Consider the following 11,798-nt stretch of genomic DNA (forward strand, 5'->3'; position numbering starts at 1 on the left):
TTTGTAGCCCCATTTCTGAAGGTTGGCTCTGCATCTCGTGGTGCCAGAGCGCAGTCTGTTCAGCGCCTTCCAAAGTCGCCCAGTCCTCTGTGTGCCCAGGGGGGAGTCTCTCATTTGGTATCAGCCATTGGTTGAGGTTCTGGGTTTGAGCCTGCTACTTTTGGACTCTCACTTGCTGAGGTGTTCCAGCGAGTGTCTCTGTAGATCTTAGAAAACTATGTCTACATTTAAGTCGTTGACGTGCTGGCTGATACCCAAACAGGGGATGAGCTGGAGATGTCACTGCTTTGCTCCTTTCATTATTGGCTGCTACTTCCCGGCAGATATCAGGTGGTGCAATACCGGCTAAGCAGTGTAATTTCTCAGGTGGTGTAGGGCGCAAACACCCCGTGATAATGCGACATGTCTCATTAAGAGCCACATCCACTGTTTTAGTGTGGTGAGATGTGTTCCACACTGGGCATGCATACTCAGCAGCAGAGTAGCACAGCGCAAGGGCAGATGTCTTCACTGTGTCTGGTTGTGATCCCCAGGTTGTGCCAGTCAGCTTTCGTATGATAGCGTATGATTTCGTTTGATTTCGTATGAAGCGACCACAGAAGCAACCAGTATAGAATGAATTGAAAAGCAGCCTCTGTATTTTAATGCAATGTTTTAAAATATTAATTAAATTAATTAAATTAAAAATCTGCTCTGGGAGCAGAGTGAAGAGAGGGGACCCAGGAAGACAGTTCCATCTTGTCTCCTGTGTTATGCTAATAATATAATATAATATAATATAATATAATATAATATAATATAATATAATATAATATAATATGTTGTAGTTGTTCATTCGTTCAGTTGTTTCCGACTCTTTGAGATCTCATATTATATGAGCGCTCCAGCTGGAGATCAGCTGTGACCAGCAGTGCTGCAGGATTTGAAGAGGCACGAATGGAGGGTGAAAAAGAGAAATGTGCCAAGAGGAAGGCCCGTCAAGCCAACCCCCACCGGGACCGCCTTCCACCTGGAAATCAATGCCCTCACTGCGGAAGAAGATGCAGATCAAGAATAGGGCTCCACAGCCATCTCGATAAAATAGTAAAGAGTAGAGATATCACACTGGCAACAAAGATCCGCCTAGTCAAAGCCATGGTATTCCCTATAGTAACCTACAGATGTAAGAGCTGGACCATAAGGAAGGCTGAGCGAAGGAAGATCGATGCTTTTGAACTGTGGTGTTGGAGGAAAGTTCTGAGAGTGCCTTGGACTGCGAGAAGATCCAACCAGTCCATCCTCCAGGAAATAAAGCCCGACTGCTCATTGGAGGGAAGGATACTAGAGACAAAGTTGAAGTACTTTGGCCACATCATGAGGAGACAGGAAAGCCTAGAGAAGACAATTATGCTGGGGAAAGTGGAAGGCAAAAGGAAGAGGGGCCGACCAAGGGCAAGATGGTTGGATGGCATCCTTGAAGTGACTGGACTGACCTTGAAGGAGCTGGGGGTGGTGACGGTCGACAGGGAGCTCTGGCGTGGGCTGGTCCGTGAGGTCACAAAGAGTCGGAGATGACTGAACGAATGAACAACAACAAGCCACCTACAGACTCACAAGAATCCTGGAAGACAATCCTACTCGGGCAAGGAGGGATCGCCTAAGTGAATATATATAATATATTGTATATACATATAATATTTGTAATATTATAATGTAATCCAATATAATACTACTACTAATAATAATATGATATTATAATTATATATTTTATATTATATGTAATATTATTAATAATATTACAGTACAATGGTGTTGTACAGTATAATACTGATATTGTGATATGCTAATAATATCATGTATTGTATGTATATATATATCTTGTAAGCCGCTCTGAGTCCACTTCAGGGTGAGAAGGGCGGCATATAAATGTTGTACATACATACATACATACATACATAGGTGTTTAATATATGCGCTCTCCCCTCCCCCCCCCCCCACTTTAGCCCCACAAATGGAAGACTAGCATGCAGTCGCTCTCGAACCGGAAATATAAGTCAAAGTTCACCTTAGCCCTTTGCAGTTGCTGAAACCCTCTAGGCAGGAGAGACAATGCGCGTGTTGGGATCAGCAGGAAGGACTGCATCGCCCAGAAGTCGTTGCGAAAAAAAGCCATATGTCCAGTTGCATTCACTTCTCCGCTTATGGGTTTTCCATAAGGACTGTTTGGAATAGATATTATACCGGGCACACACGCATATAGGCTGATAATCCCTTATCTGAAATAATAATATTTCAGATGGTGGTGATCAGCACACTGGGTGCAGTGCCTAAAGACTTGGCCTGCACTTAAAAACAACTGGCACTAACAAAAATACCATCTATCAGCTGCAAAAAGCCACCCTACGATCTGCAGGCATTATTCGCGGATACATCACACAGAACACTTGGGAAATGTCCAATGCGTGATCCAATACAAATGCCACCAGGACTGTGGCGCAGCTGGCTAGGGGTCATCTGCATTAAGATCACTACTGACCAAAAGGTCATGAGTTCAAAGCCAGCTCGGGTTGGAGTGAGCTTCCGACCAATTTGTGTAGCTTGATGTCAACCTTTGCAGCCCGAAAGTCAGTTGCACCTGTCAGGTAGGCAATTTAGGTGCTGCGTATGTGGGGAGGTTAACTTAACTAATTTACAAGCCCATAAAAATCTTCAGCAAGCATGCAGGGAATGAAGAAGTACTTCATCATAGGGACGGTGAAGCAACAGCTCCCCTGGTGGCCAGAATACCTTAATCAAAAGCTGGAATGTTAAATAGCCTCTGTGTGTCTGTCTATATATGTTGTGTGTCTATGGCGTTGAATGTTTGCCACGTATATGTACATTGCAATCCACCCTGAGTCCCCTGTGGGGTTTGTGTGTGTGTCAGGAATGACTTGAGAAACTTCAAGTTGCTTCTGGTGTGAGAGAATTAGCCCTCTACAAGGACATTGCCCAGGGGATGCCCAGATGTTTTGATGTTTTACCATTCTTGTGGGAGGCTTCTATCATGTCCCTGCATGGGGAGCTAGAGCTGAGAGGGGAAGCTCATTCGTGCTCTCCCTGGATTCGAACCTCCGGCCTGTCAGTCTTCAGTCCTGCCGGCACAAGGGGGCTCCAATACATGTGCTGAAATATATTTCAACTACCAGGCCACCCATCTCCTGTGCTTTAGAAGTGAACTTCATCTTGTCCTTCTTCTCTGACAGCAAAATAGAGCTTTGCAAAAGTTATTTGCAACTTTCAAGTGCAATTTGAATGGTTCTTCATTTAGCACTTGCAATGGATAAATTCATTAATTCACTACATCGACTCTACATGGAATGCTTTGTAAATAATGTAAATGCTTAGAAGTGCCCTAATTTCATGCTAACCTTATGGCACCTGGTTTATTTTTTATTTAAAAAACACCTATTGCGTGCAGAATTGCATATGTTCAGATATTTAAATGCATGCTGTACTGCATAAATTATGCAAATATATGCCCACTGACTAGAAATGAGGCTGACCTAAGATAAAACAGTAGTCAAGAATAAAAAAAACCACAGTCCTGGCTATTCTTTCCAGCAGCTCCACACCATTAATTACTATAAATGTATTAACATTAATGATCTCACCTGGTGTGAAGAAGAGTTACTGTCTCAATTATATATTCTAGAGTGCTATTGGATATACATAGTATATGTTGTTGTTCATTCATTCAGTCGTCTCCGACTCTTCGTGACCTCATGGACCAGCCCACGCCAGAGCTCCCTGTCGGCCGTCACCACCCCCAGCTCCTTCAAGGTCAGTCCAGTCACTTCAAGGATGCCATCCATCCATCTTGCCCTTGGTTGGCCCCTCTTCCTTTTGCCTTCCACTTTCCCCAGCATAATTGTCCCCAGCATAATATACATAGTATATATACAAAGGAATCTGGTAAAAATGAGCAGTGATTGGATTGAATAGACCTAAATGTAGAATAATCAACTGGTTAGAAAAATATCAGCATGGCTAATAGGTTGTGGTGTGTGGAGAATGGATTACAACGTCCATATCAAGACGTATAAATCTCTGTAAAAGATGTATAAATCTCTATACAGTCTAGGCCAGTGTTTCTCAACCCAGAGGTTGTGAGGGGGTGTCAGAGGGGTCATGAAAGACCATCAGAAAACACAATATTTTCTGTTAGTCATGGGAGTTTTGTGTGGGAAATTTGACCCAATTCTATCATTGGTGGGGTTCAGAATGCTCTTTTATTGTAGGTGAACTATAAATCCCAGCAACCACAACTCCCAAATGTCAAGCTATAAATTCCACCAGTGTTCACATTTGGGCATATTGAGTATTCGTCCCAAGTTTGGTCCAGATCCATCATTGTGTCAGTCCACAGTGATCTCTGGATGTAGGTGAACTACAACACTAAAACTCAAAGTTAGTGCCCACCAAACCCTTCCAGTATTTTCTGTTGGTCATGGGAGTTCTGTGTGCCAAGTTTGGATCAATTCCATCGTTGGTGGAGTTCATAATCTTCTTTGATTATAGGCCCTGTGGGGTGAGAAGGGCAGAATATAAGTACTGTAAATAAATAAATAAATAAATAAATAATCTTGTTTGATGTGCACTAATTTTGTTGTGTATTGAATAATACTATTACTAATAATAATAACTTCTGAATTCAGACTGACAAGAGTTTTGGAGCACAATAGTCCTGACCTCACGATCATGGGAAAAAAATAATGCATAGATTGTTGATGGTGCAATCCTAGGCGACAGTAGAATTGACAAGAAGCAACTGGAAAAGATTACACGATACAAGTATTTAACTATTGAACTGCAAAGACTCCAGTAAAGGTGATCCCAGTGGTGGTTGGCACACTAGGTGCAGTGCCTAAAGACCTTGGCCTGCACTTAAAAACAATTGGCGCTGACAATATTATTTATTATTTATTTATTATTTATTTAGAGTATTTATATTCCATCCTTCTCACCCTGCAGGGGACTCAGGGCGGATTACAGTGCACATATACATGGCAAACACCCAATGCCAATTAGAAATACAACAGATACAGAGGCAATTTAACATTCCAGCTTTCCGGCTTCCTGAGGGTATGCTAAATCCCGGCTCAATTCTGGCCACAGGAGAGCTGCTGCTTCACTGTCCATTTCACCGAGTCCTTTGATGGAGTACTTCTTTATTCTTCTACACGCTGCTGGAAGGTTTTATGGTGTCGTAAATTAGTTAAATTAGCCTCCCCGCATAAAGCGGTATCTAAATTTCCTATGTGACAGATGCAAATGTCTTTCAGGCTGCATAGGTCAACAGCAAGCTAGACCAATGGCTTGAAGCACACTCTGACTCGGGCTGGCTTCAAACTCATGACCTCTTGGTCAGTAGTGATTTAATGCAGCAGGCTATCAGCCAGCTGCGCCACAGCTTGGTCCACATCTGTCAGCTGCAAAAGGCCACTGTACTCAGATCTGCATACATTATTCGTCGATACAACACACAGTCCTAGACACTTGGGAAGTGTCCGACATGTGATCAAATACAAAAGCCAGCATAGTGATCTTGTTTGCTGTGTACTAATCTTGTGCATCGAATAATAATGATCAACTTTATTTCTATCCCGCCCTATCTTCCCAATGGGGACTCAAGGCGGTTCACAACCTACAGCAGCTAACATTCAATGCCATAAAGTATGACCAAAAACTACTGCAAAGATTTTCAAAGTTGCAATTTAACCAAACCCTGAACTGTTTTTTCTAGGAGTACAAAATGAGAAAGTGAAACCAATAAATACAAAAACATTTCAATATATGGTAATTGGGGTGAGGATTTTACATGCACAAAACTGGAAACACACATGAATGTCAACAGCAGAAGCATGATTACGAAAGTTTTGAATCTGGCAGAAATTGATCAGCTGGAAATTAGGCTTAAGGGGAAAACCCCAAAACAACACAATTATTGGCGGTAGACTTTGAATAAGGTTGAACCAGGAAAAACCTCACCTCAAAGATCTAGACACAACAAATAGCCAGAGGGCCGAATCTAGAGTTGTTATTTTGGAAGACGCCCAGGATACACCTTCAAAATAATAATATTTCCTACCCAGGAAATGTGAAATCACCACAGAAGACCAAGGGGGAGGCGGGAGGGAGAGCAAGGGTTCAATTTTATTGCATTATGCCTTAACCAAAAAATCCTGGGAAAGCCCAAATTGAGCAAAAAAAAAAAAAAACAAAACCCAAAAAAACAAAACAAAAAACACCCTGTGCGATAACTGATGCCAGTGTATCCCAGATCCAGAGCGAAACTGCCTCTGTAACATGCAGAATACATTGCACATATCTGCCTTGGCTGGAGCACATTAAAAGGGACAGCCAAGAAACACTCCAAGGGCATAGCTGGGCAGCAGGGGCTAACTGACCCCCTGGGTGGGCAAGTTGATTGTATCTGCTACTACTTCCTACTACCCCCCCCCCTTAATCCTGTAGATCAGGGGTCCTTAAACTGTTTAAACGGAGGGCCAGGTCACAGTCCCTTAAACTGTTGGAGGGCCAGATTATAAATTGAAAAATACATGAATGAATTCCTATGTTTTTAAAAACAATACAATAATTTAAATGAAGAACAATTTTAACAAATATAAACTTATTCATATTTCAATGGGAAGTGTCGGCCTACTTTTGGCTGATGAGATGGGATTGTTGTTGTTGTGTGCTTTCAAGTAGTTTCAGACTTAGGTTGACCCTGAGCGAGGGCCTGGTAAATTACCTTGGAGGGCCGCATCCGGCCCCCGGGCCTTAGTTTGAGGACCCTTGCTGTAGATAGTGCACTGATGTGCACCTCTCCCAGAAAATTGGAGGAAGGGATGGGACCTGCGAATAGGCTACCTTCTGTGGCTAATGTAATCACCATCCTGGCTTAAGACCAGTTTCAGGCATGGCAGTCTGATCTGCTTGGTGAAAATAATTGAATAATACTAATCTTATTTCTCACAGAATAATTAAAGCACACAAATATGGCATAAACACTACAGATACACATATTAAAACATATTTCTATAAAATACATGTTAAAATACAAAAAATAGATATTAAACAAAGGGCTTACATTTAAAATTCATGCTTAAAAATGGTCTGTATAGGCCTGCCAGAAGAGATAAGTCTTTACGTGGTTTTTAAATTTCGACAGCTCATTTAGCTGTTGGAGTTCTTCCAGCAGGTTGTTCCATAGTCTTGGAGTGGCCAATGCAAAGGTCCTCTGAGTGATGGTTGCCAGTTGGGTTCTGCCTGGTTGGAGCAGATGCCCCTAAGAAGACCTCAGTGTTCGGGGCAGATTGCATGGGAGAAGGCAATCCTGTAGGTAACCTGGACCCAAAGTATGTAAGGCTTCAAAGGTCAAAACCAACACTTTGTACTTTGCCCGGAAACTAATTGGTAGCCAGTTGATTGCCTTTAGGATAGGTGAAATATGCTCACTCCCAGTACCTGTAACCAATCTGGCTGCCATATTTTGAACCAGCTGGAGTTTCCGAAATTGGTGTAAGGGTAGCCGTATGTAGAGTGCATTTCAGAGGTCCAATTTGGAGGTTACCAGGGTGTGCACAACCATCTTTAGGCCCTCCAAATCTAGGAAGGCATGCAGCTGGTGTATCAGCTGAAGCTGGTAGTAAGCACTCCTGACCGTCTCCTCTCCCTATGCTGACATTTGGAGAGACGGATCCAAGAGCACTCCCAATCTGCGACTACTGTCTTTCAGGGGGAGTGTAACCCCATCTAGGACTGGTTGACACACCTCCATCCCCAGATTAGGACCCATGATGGCAAACACCTCTGTTTTTACCTGGATTCAGTTTCAATTTATTGTCGAAGGCTTTCATGGCTGGAATCACTAGGTTCTTGTGGGTTTTTTCGGGCTATAGAGCCATGTTCTAGAGGCATTTCTCCTGACGTTTCGCCTGCATCTATGGCAAGCATTGAGTTGGAGATCATCCATGAAGTTTCAATGCTGTATCCTGCTCTGAAGACCTCACTACCTCTGAGGATGCTTGCCATAGATGCAGGCGAAACGTCAGGAGAAATGCCTCTAGAACATGGCTCTATAGCCCGAAAAAACCCACAAGAACCCAGTTTCAATTTGTTTTCCCTCATCCAGCCCATTACCTCCTTCCATCATTCATTCAGAAGTGACACGTTATCCTAAGTTGAAACTGTTTTTGAAGGAATGGAGAAATATATTTTGTTTTCTGATAACACCCATAACGCCAATGGATGATCTCTCCCAGTGGCTTCATGTAAATATTAGAGAGCATTGGAGAGAGAATGGCACCAAGTGTCTAGGCACGTTGTGAGATACCACACAACAGTTCCTTTTTTGAGGGGCAGCTATCCCCGGGCGCCACCATTTGGAACCTGTCTGAAAGGTATGACTGGAACCACTGCAGCACAGTGCCTCTGATTCTCAACCTCTCCAGGCGTTCCAGAAGGATACTATGGTTGATGGTGTCAAAGGCCATTGATAGGTATAGAAGTACCAACAGGGACACACTCTCCCTGCCTGTTGAGTTGGAGATCATCCACAAAGATCACCACAGCAGTTTCAATGCTGTATCCTGCTCTGAAGCCAGTTTGAAATGGGTCAAGGAAGTGACCATCTGGGGTTGAAGGGCAAAAGCCTTTTCAACCACTTTGCCCCCAAAAAGAAGGTTAGACACTGGTCTGTAATTATTAAGATCCAGGGGATCCAGAGAGGGCTTTTTCAGCAGCGGTCTTGTGCTGTCGCATGCTGGGCCTGTACATCAGACTGTAGACAGGCCATAAATTCTGTGTGCCCAACGGGATGCCGGGGCTGCCTCAGATTAAAGGCCTTTGGATTTCCTTAAAACACAGAGTCTTTAGATTGCTTAAAGGTTCAACAATGTTCTTTATTAAGGAAAACAAACAGGTACTTTAAAGCTTTTTTAACAGTCTATAGGCTCTTTCAATCTTGTTCACAGGGAACAGGCACTATCTTCTTAACTGCAACGAATGGGTAAATCCTTAACTTCTAATCTGGGCAGTCTGTCTTTGCCTCTGTTGGCGTGGAGCCCCTACACCCGGTACCAACTGCGTCTGGCTTCCGTGAGTGACCCTTACAAAGCAGAGTTTTGTAGCCTTCCAGGGAAAAAGGAGTTCAGGTTTTGGTGATGGCTGGCTGAAGTCCCTCAGCAAAGGAGCTGTAAGGCTGTATGATCCCCGGCCAAGCTGTGGGCTGTATAACCCCGGCCAAGCTGTAGGGCTGTATAACCCTGACCAAGCTGTAGGCTGTATATCTCCCCGGCCAAGCCGTAGAAGACTAAGCTTTCTACAGGAGCTCTTGGTATTATGTCCTGCATAGAAAGCTGCTCTGTGTGGACTGACCCAAAAAGGCTCCTATTCCCTCCAAAACCCCAAAAAGGGGGCGGGACCAGGGAACCTAACTATAAATGACAGGTGGCTTGCCCTATGATTGCAGCCAAAAGAAGCCACCTATCTGCAGAGTCCCTGAAACTTAGGACTGCAACAAACATTCAATGCAAAGCAAACAAAATTGGAGCTCCTGGTGCAGTTGTACCTGCACAGGGCTAATTACTGCTTCTTTTAAACAGGATGGAAAATTTTCCTCCCTGAGAGATGCATCAATAATTTGTTGTATTTGAGATCAAATTTCATCACCTCCCTTGATGACCAGCCAATATGGACAGGGATCAGGAAGGCAGGTTGTCTTCCTTACTTGTCATAGCAGCTTGTCCACATTAACAGTACTCACCAATTGAAATGGATCCAGTCAGGCCCATAGCCAGGATTTTGATTCTTCTACACTGACCATGTAATGCAGTTTCAAACTGGAGCTGATGAAAGTGGTTTCACTTTGCAGATGATTACATAAGAAATCTTGGAACCTGTTTGAAGCCAGATAGTGATTGCACAAACCACAGAGCACTAATGCACATTAAGAGCTTTCTTTCACATACTTATGTGGGAATTTGTTGCATGCCTGCCATAGTTTGGAACTGGCTTTAAACTGCTTCAAATGATCAGTGTTGATAGGAACTAAGGTAAGAGGGTCTTGCAAGGAGAAGGGTGGGTTGCTGTCTTTAGAGCATGGATCCATTTTAAATCCAGTTTCTGCCTTTTGCAGATTTCTGGGGCTTGTTGTTTAGGGAGGGGGCTTTAAACTGCTCAGCCAGACAAGTCATGGACTTCACTAAACTACAAACCCCAGAATTCTGCAGAAGGCAGAAACTGGATTTAAAGTGGATCCATGCTCTAGTGTGATGAGGCTAACAGAGAAGTATGTCCAATACTGAACTCACTGCCTGCACATTCTACCTGCCAGGGCTCTAAACAGCCTCAAACATAACCATTCTTCAAACAATAGTGGCTCCAGCTGCTTTGGCTTTTCCTGTGCTCTTTCCAGTTCTGTAACAGCATTTTTCATATGTGGTGACAATGATATAAACGGTGTGTAACATTCCAAATGAATGTCTCAATCTCACCATGGATTTGTACAAGTCCTTGGGAATACTGGAAGTTTTATTCTTGAATCCTTTCATAATGACCTCTAGCATTGATTTTTTTTTGTTTTTTTCATAGCAACCGTACACGGCCACACTGTTGGGATAAACAATCAGGAACTCTTCCAAAACACATACACAGAAAGGTGTGACAGACATGCAGCAGGTCCTGAAGGGAAAATATCAGAATTGTCCCCTGGACCAATGGAAGGTGCACAGCTATGGCTGCTCAACCAACATCCTTGATGTAAACACATTTACTATTGCATTTCTGCTTCCACAGTTGCATACCAACATTTTTCTTGTGTTTTATGTGGTGTGTGTCCAATTTATCTTGGCCAAGAAATGACAACCTTAAGATGTTTCCATATATTTCCCATAACCTATCTCAAATGCTTGGATGAATAAGAAAGACCTTTTTATAAAAACTTGTTCATTCACATTGTTCACACGAAATGACATTCCAATGTGATTTATCAAAGAATTATCCAAACAGACTGAGTTCAGGTGGAAAATGAACTTAGGAATTAATTAACTTTCTTGGATAACATCAATTGAAGAGTCAGTCCAGAAATGTACCTTAGAATAATCAGCTGACTAGTAACATAGATATCGTATATGGAAAAACCACCATTCTTTCAAAACTGAATTTAGAAAAAACAACAAGAAGCAAAATGTCTCAGCAACATTTCATGCATAGGCTGTCTTCTAGTAAATTTAACACATCAACATTATATGAATAAAATAAGCTTCTCTTTCTCTGTTCACTGTGAATCCAACTATGTCTCTACAATGCACAAATATTTCTGATGAGTGTCTTGGGTTTAACCCCATTTTGGCAAAGTTGGGAAATACTCCAGAGTTTGCGTATCCCAAGGCTTTGCATCAGTCTGGACAGGATTGGGTCTGGACAGCTGGATTGGGTTCATGATTAATCAGGATTGTCCTTGCCCAAATTGGGACAGTTGGAGGCCTTGCAGTTGTACCCTGGCGGATTGCTATCAGGAGAAAGCAGCACTTGTCCCCTTGCCTCAGGTAGCTAGGTAACTTTGACTACAGCTGCTTAGACACTCTTTATCAACCCCCTTTCTATAAACATTGCCAAGAACATACTACAAACTATTGATCTGACTCATCACGGCAGCTTTGATGTCCCCATTCCACCCATATTTAGGCACTTCTTACTATACATTGGATTCTTTTAAAAGAGAATCTTAAAAAGCATCAGCTCCATTCTCTGTCCAGGCAGGCACAGCATCA

Source organism: Anolis sagrei, chromosome 1, assembly GCF_037176765.1.
Source record: "Anolis sagrei isolate rAnoSag1 chromosome 1, rAnoSag1.mat, whole genome shotgun sequence".
Taxonomy (NCBI): Eukaryota; Metazoa; Chordata; class Lepidosauria; order Squamata; family Dactyloidae; genus Anolis; species Anolis sagrei.